The sequence below is a fragment of the Malania oleifera genome, chromosome 4, assembly GCF_029873635.1.
Source record: "Malania oleifera isolate guangnan ecotype guangnan chromosome 4, ASM2987363v1, whole genome shotgun sequence".
Classification (NCBI taxonomy): Eukaryota; Viridiplantae; Streptophyta; class Magnoliopsida; order Santalales; family Ximeniaceae; genus Malania; species Malania oleifera.
This window is the reverse complement of record NC_080420.1, coordinates 11133219-11148342: the sequence shown is the minus strand read 5'-3', so window position 1 is coordinate 11148342 and position 15124 is coordinate 11133219.

Sequence of the window (15124 nt, the reverse complement as noted above, 5' to 3'; positions counted from 1 at the left end):
CTAGTATACTCGAGAAGCTTTGAGGAGCATGAAACACATCTACGGTTGGAACTTCAGATGCTCAGGGAAAAGAAATTGTATGCTAAGTTTAGTAAATGTGAATTCTGGCTAGGAAAAATTGCATTTCTAGGGCATGTTATTTTAGGGGATGGTATTTCAGTGGATCCTAACAAGATTGGGCCAGTGTTGAATTGGGTTAGGCCGAAGAACATTCGGAAAATTAGGAGTTTCTTAGGACTAGCGGGTTATTACCGTCGGTTTGTAGAGGGGTTTTTAGCTTTATTAGGGCCTATCACGCGTTTGACTAAGAAGAATGTCAGGTTTGAATGGAATGTTGATTGCGAGCTAAGTTTCTAGGAACTGAAATAGAGGCTCATTACTGCACTATTACTGACGAATCTATCGGGGGTGATGGCTATGTAATTTACAATGACGCGTCTTTGAAAGGGCTCAACTGTGTGTTGATGCAACATGGTAGGGTTGTAGCTTATACCTCCCGATAGTTTAAAGAGTATGAAAAGAACTACCCTACCCACGATTTGCAATTGGCTGCAGTGGTACACACATAAAAGATTTGGAGGCATTGCTTGTATGGTGAGAGATGTGAGATATTCTCCGACCACAAAATTTTGAAGTACTTTTTCACTCAAAATGAGCTAAACATGAGACATAGGAGGTGGGTGGAGCTTATTAAAGATTATGACTGCACTATCAGTTACCACTAGGGAAGGCAAACATGGTAGTTGATGCTCTGAGTAGGAAATCAGTGGGACCAAGACTGGTAGCTATGGAGTTTCAACATTCGATCATGATGGACTTGGAGAGGCTCGACATAGAGTTGGTAGAGAGTGATCCTTGGGCATTTATTGTCAACTTAGTGGTGCAGCCTACTCTACAGGAAAGGATTAAGACCGCTCAGAGATGACGCAGAATTAGCAGAGCTGATAGCTAAGGTGCAGGACAGGCAGGGAAAGGAATTTAGTATTTCTGATGACGTAGCCTTGAGGTTTCGTTCCAGTTTGTGTGTGCCTACAGATGCTGATATCAGGAGGACGATCTTAGAGGAGGCTCATAGGTTCTTGTACACGGTTCATCCAAGTAGTACTAAAATGTATAGGGATTTGCGAGAATCATACTAGTGGAGCGGTATAAAGAGGGAGATTGTCGAGTTTGTACAATAGTGTCTAACATGCTAGTAGGTAAAAACTGAGTACCAGAGGCCGGCAAGCCAGTTGTAGCCGCTTTAGATCTAAGAGTGGAAGTGAGATTATGTATCAATGGACTTTGCAATGGGTTTTGACTCACTCGAAAAAGGAGCAACTCGGAAGCTCTCCAAAGTATAGGAGTTAGGACGTGTAATATTCAACCCAAGGGATAAATCGTCTCCTCAGGGAATGGGTTTTAATCTCAAATTTTATGTTCATCAAATCAAAAATAAAAATGTACTGAACTCAGTTCAAATTCAGGATTTCAAGATTGTTCAATTTCACTTTTGACAAATTAAATGACACGCAACTTAAAACCCTAACACTAACATGCAGTGTGTTAAAGAAAAAAAAAAATGGGAAACCCTAGTCTACTTCAAGGAAACATCGAAGCACACGCTAATTAAATAAAGTACTGAGAACATGGGATTAAAACACGCACTGGAAACTCAATCATATGCAAAGCACACACTAAAAACCACGACTTTATAACACAAATCAAGAACCTGAACCAAAATTTAGTACTTTAAACACTTAAACAATACCCAGACAATACAACAAAAAACATGAACTTTAACAAGAAGGAACCTAAACTAAATCAAATTGCAATTAAAAATTAAATTTTTAAGAGAGGAGAACAACTAATTCAATAAGAACAAATTTTTTTTATTTTTTATTTTATTCTTTTTATTTTATTTTTATTTTATTTTAGAACCATCGGACTTACGGAAAAAATACTAATCTACCGCTAAACTACGTGAAAACCAAACAAAACAAAAGAAAAATAGAAATTAATAATTATAGCAATAAAAATAAAACATTACATCTCAAAGTTTGCAACTGATATTGATAAATAAAGAAAAAACAATATCATCCATCAAAAGAAATAAAAGAAAGAAATAAAGGAAGAGAGAGAGAGAGAGAGAGAGAGAGAGAGAGAGAGAGAGAGAGAGAGAGAGAGAGAGAGAGAGAGAGAGAGAGAATCCAGCCATGGGGAACTCGGGTGGTTGATCTGGTAGCCGTAGCAGCTTACTATTGCTGGGACTAGATTGGTGCGTATGGGAGCTCTCGGCCATGGCAGTAGATGCACTTGCTGCGAGTGCTTCACGGTGGGTGTTGATAGGGTGGAACTGGTTGTGGGTGGTGGAGCTCAGGAATTGCCTAGTGAGTTGCAGAGGAAGACTTCGAATGGTGGCTTCTGTGTGGTGATATGCTGCTGAGGAGTGAAGAGGTCCCTGTTTGGAGGAGCTGGAGTGCTGGGGTTGATGTCTGGAGGTTCATGGCAGTGCTGGGCTGTGGACTGCTGGAGATATGCTGACTGAAAAATTGAGAAACAGAGAGGGAAGCCTGAGAAGGGAAGAAAAACAGAGGAAGAAGGAGAGTTGAGGGAGAGATAGAATGAGCAAGGGGGAACTGAGAGAGAAGCCAAGAAAAGAATAGAGAAAGGAAAAGAAGGAGAACAGAGAAAGAAGAGAGTTAGGGAATGAGAGGAGCAAGGAGAGAGGAAAGAAAAGAAAAGAAAGAAAGAAAAGAGAAAAGGGTGCGCAGGGCACAACAAGGAAAGAGGAAAAGAGAAGAATAAATAAAGATTGGGGAAGAAAGCCCTAGAATCCGGCAACTAGATCCGCACGGCTTGACCCGACCCGGCCTGTATGGCCGGGTCACATCACCCTTACATATATATATATATATATATATATATATTTGTTCTCCGTAAATGTGGTCCATTTTGTGCTTCTTTGAGCCCATTTCGCTCAAAACGCAAAACACAGAAGTTGTAGATAATTCTTTCCTCTTTCTCTAGAAATTTGAATCGTCTCGATCGAAACTCGGACAGGAAAGTTATGCGTGATTTACAAACAGGTACCGGTTTTGCTTCTCGAGAATTTTTCTGCAATAAAAAATTACCAAAAATTAATAAATTGTCCAATAAAACTCAAAAATGATAAATATGTCACTTTTTTAAAATATTGGACGTAATTAGACATTTAATTAAAAATAGAAGCCATAATGCCTGAATTAAGATGCCTAATTGCGCAGTTTTTGCGCGTAATCACATCCCCCCAACTAATGTTTTGCTAGTCTCTAGAAAATGACGTGAATGAATTTCAGGATGGTGCCCAAAACTATGAACTCCAGTGATCGTGAAGTCAATGCACATGCGACATAACCATACCGTTTCACATACAAAAATATAACTGAAAATCACATAGGCTTGTTCATATTCAATACACACAACTTTGAAGCACGTCACTCATGAAGTTTCATCATTTAAATTTCATTTAAGAATAGTATACTCACATGAAGTTAACCGGCGGAATAGTTCAGAGTTAATGCAATCATATAAGTCCGAGTATAACTAGGTAGACTCTCGAGGTGTGTGTGATTCAGTACACCTAGGATACCAGTGGACACCTACAGAACGGTGGCTTTGATTCAGCCTAATTGGTATACCCTCAAAAACACTCAAAAAATAAATGGGTTCACTCATCATATGTGAGAAAGAGTGTCATGATCAAACATCCCACACACTAAAAGGAACAACGGTAAGTATACAGAGTGGACTAGTATGAGAAAGAATCTAGCCTATCTATGAGGTGTCGGGTCCTTCACCCTAGCATCGTCTCACCTACTCACCATATCCAATCCAAACCACCCTAGATCAACTTATTCACAAACTTGTCATTAATATATCTGAGGCATTAACCGGTTGAAGAATCTTCATACAGAAAATATGTGTCATGTCCTTGACTTTTTGTGATATTTATGTGGAGACGGCATTAGCATTTCATTTCATGCGCATGTGTATTGCTTATTATTTCTTCTACTCATTCTTCATTTTCTGTCTTTTCTTGATTAATTAGGACAATCTTTACACTTCTTTTGTATTCTTCAAACAATCAATGGGAATTGAGCTCGAATAGAGGTCCATGAACTAAGTCTATCTATAGGGGTGGCTCAGCTTTCATATCTTGAGTAGGCTATAAGACCTAGGTTTCTATCTCCCCACTAGGTGTTACCTCTAGGCTAGAAAATCAAAACATAGACTAGTGTACAAAGGATATTTAGAAAAAAAAAGAAAGGAAAGTTAAGTTTCATGAACTCTGAGCTAACGTCAAAAACTCAAAAGAACGATAATTGGCTCAACAATACCTCACAAGGTGTCATAGTCGTCACGGGTGTTCTCCCAGTGCTCACAGGAGACCCTAAGTGCAATGAATCATGTGAATGTTTTTATTCAACCTCGTGAGATACTGTGTAAATACAAGAAATTATATATCCAGACTAACACGAGTGTACTACCAATCAATTCTTTATGGAGTCACAAAATCATATGAAGAGAAATTACGCATGATTGACTCAAGTGTGTCATTCTTAAGTTATACGCAAGTATGTGAAGGGTATGAGTTAGTGTTACACATGACATAATGCAGTGTTCTTCTTCAGTGCTCTTCCTTCCTTTCTCTCTCTTTTTCTGATCTTTTTTTTTTCTTATATATATATATATAACCTGGTACGTGTACGTGCACAATGTTACATGCGAATGCTCAAACCCCCCCCCCTAACTAAAGTGGAACATTGTTCTTAATGTGAAAACATATAGGAAATAGAAAAGACTATGCACGGGAAAAGTAAGGCATACCTGAGTGGCGAAGTAATGGAAAATAAAAATAAACTATGAGAAAATGAACCTAAAAATTAACTAAAAATAAAATAAGATAAAATAAAAGGAAAAGAAGGAAAATAAAAACATCACAATTTTCTGGCAAAGGCTTAAGAGGAATTTCGTCTGGTGGCCGCAAGTATATAAACTGCACCGAAAGATCTCCAAATTTAAGCCACAACAATCGATAAGTCTTTAGACCTGCACAAAAATCAGCCTCAAATGAATTAATACGCGTCCATATACCAAATAATATGTATGCAGGTTGACCCTCGTGTGTTGATAAGAAATGGTCTTTATTCAACATCATGTCCATGAAATTTGCTTCTTTACAAACTAACGTGTGATGGGAAGTTATTGGAGCAATTACCTGTAGTTCTTCAGAAGTATTGACATTAAAGGTTTTACCTGGTTCCTTGAAAATGAGGCTCTTGCCAGTCTGGTCACCCTCTTTATCGAGTGTACATATCATCTTATCACAGCAAGGATTTGCCTCTACATTGGGCTCTTTGACATCTGATTCAGGCGGGAGTGATGGTTCCACTATTTCTAAGCTTTGAGTATGAGGTATCGTAGGTTGGTACTCTGTATTGGTATCAGTCTCCTCATTAAATAACTACTCTCCTTCTGGGTCCTTTTTCTCTGATTTTTCATTAACCTCTTCTGGTTCAGTCGTAACTTCTAGTGTTGGGACAACTGGTTATCTGGTGATGAGCATATCAAGTTGGGGAACTTCTTTCTCGCTTCTCAAAGTGATGGCAGCCTCTACTGTCTCAAGAGAAACATCGTGTATTTGTTGTTGTGGTTGCTGGTACTCTGGAGGACAAGGCTGAGGTTCCGCGAGCAATTCTTCTTTTTCTAAGATGTCCAACTGCATGCTTATCGCATTAATGGTGTCCCGTAATTCATTATGATGATCGACTTGAGTTTGCATGAACTGCTGGAGCATGTTTGCCATCTGTGTCATGTTATCCTCATGAAATTCTGATGGTGTACAGCTCTGAGGGATCTGTTGTGGCTTGCATTGAGACGGAGGATTATCTAGATAGTATGTTGGCTCATATGCCTCTCCACCTCTGATTGTGCTGATAGGGTGTGCAGTCATGGGTGCTTGATTGTGTCATGTATTCCACTGTGGGACAGTTTCAGCTAAATAATCAAAGAATGATAGTACTTGATCTGGATCCTCACTGATGGGTTCTCCATTTGACATGGTCTAGATAAAGTACTTGCAATCAGGGCTAAGAGTAGTATAAAAACAATCAGCTAACCTCCATAAGTTAAACCAGTGATGTGGACAAGTACTTAGCAGATCCTTGAATCGTTCTCAATAATCCCGAAATGTCTCGTCATCCTGTTGTACAAAATTAAGAATCTATTCCTGCAAAAATTGAGTTTTCTGTGAGGGACAAAATGCATGCAGAAATTCACACTCCATATCAAACCAATTAGTAATGGAGTGAGGTCTCAAGGACTGAAACCACATCTGTGCCCTATCCTGCAAAGTAGCAAGAAATAAGTTCAGTCTAATAGATTCATCAATTTTAGCATGAGGGAAAAACATATTACTAGTTAATTCAAACTCTGTTAAGTGCTGATAGGGGCACTCAGATTCCGTCCTGTAGAACCTAGGTAGCAATGACGCCCTCCTGCACTGCATCATGAAATTAAGCTCGTCATTTGGCAAAACAGTGGAAGAAGATTCAGTGGCATATTCAAGCTGCAAAAAGTTCGTCCTTGTGCACGGTGCAGGTGCAGCCATTTTTTCAAAACACAATTTTTTTCTATTTTTTTTCTATTTTTTTTCATAAAACTAATAAAAATGACAGGAAAAATGCTAATCTGAGACTAAGATTGACATTTCCCGGCAACGGCACCAAAAACTTGGCTCACTCGAAAATAAGTAGCTCCAAAGCTCTCCCAAGTATAAGAGTTATGTCATGTAATATTTAGCCTAAAGGCTAGATCGTCTCCTCAGGAATGCGTTTTAATCTCAAATTTTATGTTCGTCTAATCGAAAATAAAAATGTACTAAACTCGCTTCAGATTTTGGATTTAAAGATTGTTCAATTTCACTTTTGACAAATTAAATGACACACAACTTAAAACAATAAAACTAACATGCAGTGTATTAAAGAACAAAAAAAAAAGAAGGGGAAACCCTAGTCTACTTCTAGGAAACATCGAAGCACACGCTAATTAAGGAAAGTACTGAGAACATGGGATTAAAACACGCATTGGAAACTCAATCATATGCAAAGTACACACTAAAAACCAGGACTTTAACACAAATCAAGAACTCAAACCAAAATTTAGTACTTTAAACACTTAAACAATACCCGGACAATACAATAAAAACATGAACTTTAACAAGAAGGAACCTAAACTAAATCAAATTGCAATTAAAAATTGAATTCTTAAGAAAGGAGAACAACTAATTCAATAAGAATAAATTTTTTTTCTTTTTTACTTTATTCCCTTTTTTTATTTTTTTTATTTTAGAACCACCGGACTTACGGAATAAATACTAATCTACTGCTAAACTATGTGAAAACCAAACAAAACAAAAGAAAAACAAAAATTAATAATTATAGCAATAAAAATAAAACATTACATCTCAAAGTTTGCAACTAATATTGATAAATAAATAAAAACAATATCATCCATCAAAAGAAATAAAAGAAAGAAATAAAGGAAGAGAGAGAGAGAAAGAGAGAGAGAGAGAGAGAGAGAGAGAGAATCCAACCATGGGGAACTCGGGTGGTTGATCTAGTAGCCGTAGCAGCTTGCTATTGTTGGGACTGGATTGGTGCATATAGGAGCTCTCGGCCATGGGAGTAGATGCACCTGCTACTGGTGCTTCACGGTGGGTGCTGATAGGGTGGAATTGGCCGTGGGCGGTGGAGCTCAGGGACAGCCTAGTGAGTTGCAGAGGAAGACTTCGAATGGTGGCTTCTGTGAGGTGATATGCTACTGAGGAGCGAAGAGGTCCCTGTTCGGAGGAGCTGGAGTGCTGGAGCTGATGTCTGGAGATTCACGAAAGTGCTGGAGATATGCTGATTGAAAAATTGAGAAACAGAGAGGGAAGCCTAAGAAGGGAAGAGAAACAGAGGAAGAAGGAGAGTTGAGGGAGATAGGATGAGCAAGGGAGGAATCGAGAGAGAAGTCAAGAAAAGAATAGATAAAAGGAAAGAAGGAGAACAGAGAAAGAAGAGAGTTAGGGAAGGAGAGGAGCAAGGAGTGAGGAAATAAAAGAAACGAAGGAAAGAAAAGAGAAAAGGGTACGCAGGGAAAGAAAGAGGAAAAGAGAAGAATAAATAGAGATTGAGGAAGAAAGCCCTAGAACCTGGCAACTAGATCCGCACGGCTTGACCCGACCCGGCCGGAATGGTTGGGTCACATCACCCTTACATACATATATATATATATATATATTCATTTTTGTTCTCAGTGAATACGGTCCATTTTGACCTTTCTGGATCCTATTGCACTTAAAATGCAAAACATAGAAGTTGTAGATAATCATTTTCTCTTTCTCTAGAAATTTGAATCGTCTTGATCGGAGTTCGGATGGAAAAGTTATACACGATTTACAAACAGGTACTGGTTTTGGTTCTCAGGAATTTTTCTGCAATAAAAAATTACCAAAAATTCATAAATTGTCAAATAAACTCAAAAATTATAAATATGTCACTTTGTGAAAATTGGACGTAATTAGACATTTAATTAAAAATAGAAGTCATAATGCCCGGATTAAGATGTCTAATTGCGTAGTTTTGGCACGTAATCAAGTTTACCATCGGTAACGCATGGTCATAATGCTATTTGGGTGGTCGTTGATAGATTGATGAAGACCACTCACGTCATTCCTATTAAAGTCAACTATTCCATGGATAGACTAACGAAATTATATATTCAGGAGATAGTATGATCACATAATGTGTTAGAGACTATAGTATCAGATCGAGACCCACGTTTCACGTCGCGATTTTGAAGAAGCTTCCATGAGGCTCTGGGAGTTTCAGTTATCTTTCAGCACGATTTTTCATTCTCAGACGAACGATTAGACTAAGAGGGTGATTCAAATACTAGAAGATATGCTGCAGACGTGTGTATTGGATTTTGGGGTAGTTGGACCTAGTATATGCCGCTGGTAGAATTTGCATACAATAACAACTATCAGGTTAGCATTGACATGACACCTTATAAGGCACTCTATGGTAGGAGGTGTCATTCTCTTCTATACTGGGATAAGATAGGTGAGAGCTGAGTGTTGGGACTAGAAATAGTGCAGCAAGCGTATGATAAAGTCCGGCTCATTAAAGAAAGAATCTGTGTAGCTCAGAGTTGGGAGAAGAGCTACGCCAATACTTGCTGCCAGAATTTGGAATTTGAAGTTGGGGATCATGTGTTTTTTGAGGTTGACACCATTGAAGGGAGTTATGAAGTTTGGGGGGAAGGGTAAGTTGAACCTTAAGTTCATTGCCCTTTTTGAGATACTTGAAAGAGTGGGGTCAGTTGCCTACTGGCTAGCTTTACAACCCATTATGAGGAAATACCAGTGCATGTTTTGAATAGAAAAAAATTGGAATTGCACACTAAGAAAATTTATGGTAGAAGAAGCCTCTTGGGAGTTGGAATGAGAAATAAGACAGAAATACCCACACTTATTCGGTGGAGATTAGCACTGGGTATACGAGTAAAGTAAATGTAGAATGGTTTAATTTTATGAAAAGCAAGATGATATATATGTGAGTAATGTTGTAGGTTATAGAATAGGCAGTACTTTGGTTTTGGGAGAATTTTAGTTTATGTATTTATAATCTCCCAAGACCTTGAATGTTATCATGGTATTCCTCCGCCACAAGTGAGGGTAAGTAATAAAATAAGTAGTCCATTTTCTTTAAAGGATGGTGTCAATACAGATAGTGAATTTCAAGGGCAAAATTTTTATAAAGAGGAGAGAATGCAGAGACTCAAAGAATTATAGTAATTAAATAATAAAAGAAATGAGAGAAAAAGAATTTTTAAAAAGGGGTTTCAGTAGGATCTCGTTGATGAGTGTAGAAGTGCTCACTGACGAGTAGAGCTCTTGGGCTCATGGATGGGGACGCGCATCTTGTCGATGAGAACTTACTGAGAGGCTGTTTTTAGGGTCTAAAGCTTGTCGATGATGAGTAAGTATTCGTTGATGAGCTATCTTCAATGACTCATCGACGAGGTGACGTGTCTTATCGATGAGTCTGAATTATATAAATATACCTACCCTAGATTTTTAGCGTAAATTTTTTAGGAAAACCCTCCCTCTCTTTCTCTCTCTCTCACTCTCTCTCTCACTCTCTCTCTCTCTCTCTCTCTCTCTCTCTCTCTCTCTCTCTCACCTTCTCTCTTTGATTTCGGCTCCGTTCTTCACTGGTTCGACGATCCGAAGCCTCCACACTAATCCTGGGAAGTTTCTCTTCATATCTGCAGGAGTAGATCGTTGGTTAGGCCAACATGAGACCATCCTAAAATTTGGGTAAGTTAATTATTTTAATATTTATTAAGGTATTTGGTATTTTTGGGCTGAGGAAAGGTATTAGATAGGTTTATACTGAAGTTTGGTTGGGAAAATGTAAATTTCTGAGTGTTGAGCTGGGAACACCACGGGTGTAATTTTGGAGTAATTGGTGGACTTCTCAGTAGGCCAAGTAAGGGGATAAAATAAGTCAGTATTTTTATGAAATTATTTACCAAATTACAGTATTCATTTTTAGAAATTATGTATGGAATAGCACAGTGTTTGGGAATACTGCTGCTGAATAGGAAAATGGATTTAATGTTAATTAATAGGAAATATGATTTGAGATAAGGTTATATGCTTAAATGAATTATTCATATTTGTGTGGCATGAGTATTATTTCCATGAAATTATGTTTTATCAGAATATTATGATTTTTCCTGAATAAGCATGTTTTCTTAGTTTTCAAAAAAACCATGAAAACAGTATATGAACTATGATTTTATAAATATTATGTTAAACAGTACAAGAATTTCATGTTCAGCATGTTAAAATAAGTCGGTGTAAGGGTCGTGGTTTTATATGATATTGTTAGCTTTACCGTGATCCCAAGAGGGGGGGTGAATTGGTATTTTAAAAATTTATCTCCTAGGTATTCCTCCTAATAGAAATATGTTCACAAGCCTATGGTCAATCTAGTGCAAATAATGTAACTATACCAGAAATTAAATAAAACAGTTTAAACAATCACACAAGCACCAGAAAACAGTAAAGAAAGGATGACACGCAGATATGTTATCGAGGTTCGGCCAACTACCTACGTCCCCGCCTTGGCTAACCAGCATAAGGATTATCACAATAACTTGCTCACTTAAACGGGTGGAGCGGCACCTAAACAAACTAGGTCAAATTACCACAGGGCTGACCTCAACCTTTACCAATCCTTACCAGGCTGGATTACCGCCCCCTCAGGCCACGCCTGGAATCTCTCAGATATACAATCAAAAGGTACAACACAAGAGTGCTTTCACGTAAAGTAGATTTGTACCACAAATGCGTACAAACACATACACCACAGATGATTTAATAATGTAAGCTCAGTGTAGTCTAAGTAATTCAACTCTCAAACAATTTTTCTATTAGTGTAGTACGCACGTGAGAGTGTCAATAATAATTTGTGTATTTTAGAGTATTCAATCAAACATGTTCACACAGACTATCAAACAAGCCTCAATAATATCAATCAATAGAATGTGTCAATCCCATGAATATATATGTGCTTGGAATGCAAGATATAAGTAATCTTTGTGTTTCAGCAAATGATATAGATTTGAATGGATATTGCTACAAAGATTAATATAACACAAACAAATATCTTTTCACAAGAATATCAATATGAATACTACAAGTTATTTGAATATATTTGAAAAATAGTTTTGCAAGCCAAATGCAAATACAAACTTCCTAAGTTATTGCAATGAGAATGCAACACTTGGAAGTTTTTAAGAAGTCTTCTTAGGATCGGCTTATTAGAAAAGCCTCCTAAGAATACTTAGGTTATGCTCTCGTTACAAAAATCGATTCAAGGCACTTCAAACAATGAGAGCAAACCTTTTAGAATACACACTCAAAGCACTTACAAATGATTTTGAACTTTTAGAAAGAAGGCTAGAGTGTTTGTAAGGAGGTATGAGCACTAGGAATCAAAAGAGTGTATTTTTGCTCTAGAGAGATAATTCTTAATCCTTTTTGCTAATCAATTTTTTAATCCACCAAATGAAAGAGTATATATAGACATACTGAAAGTTTTGACTGTTGGGGACCTATTAGGGATTATTGGAAAAGTTTAATGACATTTAAATTAATTTAACCCTGTTTAAAATTATTAACTGCGGTAAAAAAATAGGAGCAACCCAAGAGGTCCGGTTGACCAGAAATGGTTTGGTCGACTAGGACTCAAATGTCTCGATCAATCAGGGGACTTTTGAACTGAAAGGCTCGGTTGACCGGAGAGGGAGATTTCCCAAACTTCCGAGGTTCGGTCGACCGGGCTTTTTTGAGTTGTATGGTTTGGTCGACCAGACCACTGGGAATTCTCCCAAGGACCCTTCGGTCGATCAGGTAGTTGGAGTACAAAAGTGGTCGGTCGACCGGAAGGTCAAAATGTTGACTCCCAGGTGATTTGGTTGACCAGGGTCAAATGAGCTACAGGGTCTCGATCGACCAGGACCTTAGTCAACGGTTGACCAAGGTATGGTTCGGTCGACCAGGCCAAAAATGAACTGATTTGGCCGGTCGACCGAAAGTGCACCAAGTGTACATTTCGGTATCGTTTTGACACAATCAAGCCCTATTTAAGTGCTTAACAAATATATGTGAAAGTGTGAGTGTCTTAGGAGCACTTGGGATCCAATTTGAAGACATTGAAAAATTCGGTGTCGGTCGACCGAAACCCTGAGGTCTTTCTATGGTTATTTTTGGTTTGTATCTGGTTTGAGCTTACAAAATATATCATGCATGTGATGTGTGTGCTTATTACAAACCGAATATCCTAATTACTATTACAGACAAATTTCACTAAAATTATTACAATTAAGAGCATGAGTTTGTCTTCAAGCTTTGAGTTTTCACGTGCCATTGATGATATGCTAATATGAACTTGTACATGAACTAGATATTTGTTAAATACAAGAGTATTTGTCACTATCAAAACCAGGGCGTGACCTATAAGGTCAACAGATATGATATGCAAATGTTCATGAAAATATTATTATGATAGATATTATTATGAAACAACTATGTATCATGATATGAAACTTATTATATGTTATCAGAACCTGGTTGTCTTGGTTTAGGCTTTCACAAAGTACGGTATCATAGTTATATGTTCATGATCATCTATATGTTAGTGCTACCACATGTCGTAAGGGACTATGGGAGAACGGTAGTCAATGTGGTTTTATGGTAGTGTAGGCATCCCTTTGGTAGTTTGGACCAGGAGGGGCAGACCCATCGTAGTTACAGGGTTATGTTGATCTAGCATGGTCAGCCAGCCATTGCTAGGGCCCACCTTTGGGCCGCATAACCTAGTTATGTGGGGGTAAGACATGAGACCAACTAACTATCCATTCAGGGTGTTATTTCATGTACAATTATGAGATGATTTTTATATATAGAAACTTAGCATGTTATACCATGTTATGATAAATTATATCTTATTCAGATACGATATAGACAGTTTTACCAGATATGATTTATGAACTGTTACATATATATAACACGAAAATACTCATATTGCCACACACTGATGTTAGTTTATTTCCTTTACTAAGAGGTGTCTCACCCCAATTATATAAAACATTTCAAGAAAGCTAGATAGAAGAGCAGATATAGCTCCGTAGCGTTAGAGGTTGAGTGATCTACCCTGTCAGAAGGGTAATTTATTATGGTAGGGTCTGATGGATTTTTGGGTTATGACCCTAGGACACATTTTGGTCTTTTTGGGATATGTATATGTTATTATAGGTTTGGTAGAACTCTAGTATTGTGTTGGTTGGATGACTAGATATGTTTATAATTTTATGTTTTCCACTGCTTAGGTATCTGAGTTATATTTCAGGTATATCCCTGGTACCCATGGGTCCAGGTTAATCATGTTTTATCAGCTTAACATGATATCAGGATTATTATATTAAATGTTATTATAAAAAAAAATTGTATGGTAAAATAGGCTTGTCATTACAACAACAGTGTAACATGCATCTGAAAATATTGTCCCAATTTCCATATCAAATGCTTACATTCCTTTTTCCTATAATTATTTCAACTCATCAATTAACGGCCTCAAGTAAACATCAATATCATTACCAGGTGCCCTTGGTTCGGAAATAAGTAGAGACATATAAATGAAGGGTTCTTTCATACATCGCCATAGCGGCATGTTTTATGGCATCCTCATAACGGGCCACACGCTATACAGGTTGTTCATGTTATTGAAAGGTTTGTATCCATTTGAAGCAAAGCCAAATATGATGTTTCGAGGATCACTAGTAAACCACATATGCATTTTATCAAACTTGGCCCAAGCTTCTGACTCCACTGGATGGCTAAGGGTGTTTTCTTCTTAAAGATGTTTCTCTTTTTGTCATCTTATATTAGCGACAGTCTTTCTACACATGTACAATCTTTGCAGCCACTTATTAATGGACAATATCACAAAACTTTTTAGGGGATCTTTTTACCCTTGTTTTGATTAGTTTTATACCTTGGTTCACCACATTCTAGGCACTTGTTTGTATTTTCAAGGTCACCATAAAATAGTGCACAATCATACCTACACGCATTTATTGGAGTGCAACCAAGACCCAATTCATGCATATATGTATTGTTCTCATAAAAGGACTTTGGAAGTGTTTCACCATTAGGCAGTGCTGCCTTAATAAGGCTTATATACATGTTGAATGTGCTCTGAGATAACCCATGCATTGTCCTTACATGAAGGAACTTTATTAGGAACTCTAATTTTGAGAACTTTATACAGTTTACGTATAAGGGCACCTGTGCATCCCTCATGAGATTAGAAAATGGTTTACTGAGTTGATTTACATACTAGGATTGCAAGTATGGTACCTACTAAAGAAGATTAATCACCAAATGCGACACACTGAAATCATCCTTGTCCACTACAATTCCCCTTTGCAAGTTACCTAACATTTCAATTAACCCTTTCGAAGGTGAATCACCACCTACTATATT